The sequence below is a fragment of the Lagopus muta genome, chromosome 15 (assembly GCF_023343835.1).
Source record: "Lagopus muta isolate bLagMut1 chromosome 15, bLagMut1 primary, whole genome shotgun sequence".
NCBI lineage: Eukaryota > Metazoa > Chordata > Aves > Galliformes > Phasianidae > Lagopus > Lagopus muta.
The window spans coordinates 4,480,001-4,480,958 of NC_064447.1; the positions used below are offsets into that span (position 1 = coordinate 4,480,001).

The 958-nt window shown below is 34.7% G+C and overlaps 1 protein-coding gene across 33 annotated transcripts in view; it reads left to right on the forward strand.

Moving 5' to 3' along the window:
* Positions 1-302, forward strand: part of RBFOX1 (RNA binding fox-1 homolog 1) — a 745,900-nt gene extending 745,598 nt beyond the window's left edge. For all 33 annotated transcript variants that reach the window (XM_048962261.1, XM_048962269.1, XM_048962272.1 and 30 more), the window contains one exon: positions 1-302. This exon is cut by the window's left edge. The gene's annotated coding sequence lies outside the window, so the exon portion shown is untranslated.
* The last annotated feature ends 656 nt before the right edge of the window (positions 303-958 follow it).

Consider the following 958-nt stretch of genomic DNA (forward strand, 5'->3'; position numbering starts at 1 on the left):
TATCATATATCAGCTGTCTTAAATTATTCACTGTTTGTTCAAAGCCAAAGGTTATGTTCTTATTAGGGGTGCTTCTCTCAATACTTGTACATAAAATCAGATTCAAAGCTGTCCGAAGGCACCCTTTTAAAGCATTCCACCAGGCAGTATTCAGCTATTTAACCATAACTAGTTATTTAGGCAAAAACTGCTAGTTAGATCATTAACAAGCATTCTTTTTATATTTCTTCCAGTAAAATAAATTATTGATATCATTGCTGACTTTTATATTATGGGAGGGAAAAAAAAAACAATAATAAAAAGGTGATAAAAGCACTGTTTCTATTTTTTTCTTTTTTTTCCAAAAAAAGAAAGTAATAAAAACTTAAATTCTTTGTACCAGTTAAAAAAAAATGTATAAAATTTACATCTGTGCAGTGGAGTTGTTAAGTTCTAGAAATACACAGCCTATGATGCTTTAGATTTAGCCTAGTAGACCAACTGTTAGAGACAGACGTATCATTTTTATGGAATTATATGATAATCATATTCAGATTTATATAAGCATTTTACAAGTATTGCAATCATTGAGTAGAGATAATCATGGTATTTTCATCAGCTTGGTACTTTTTGAAACATGACTGTGTGGTGTAAACAATCTGCAATTTTTCAAGGCATGACAACTTGCCCCTGTTTAATTTTCCAACCAAGGCCACTTTGCTAAATACTGGGCCCAAGACAACTTTTCAACTGGGACAAAAGAGGGACCTTCTTCTGACCGAGCACTGCGTGGAGAAGGCTGCTTGTCTGGGTCTCTGGCACGTGCAGCTGAGCAAATGCCAGGGTGGCAGTTTCGAGCATAGCTGAAAAATTGCAGTTTGTCTGTGCATATGTTTGGACTCTTTCCATGTTGTCCTGTTTACAAGTTAACCTAAGTTGGGGTGTTTGTCACGGGTCTTCTTGTTTTTGTATTTAAATA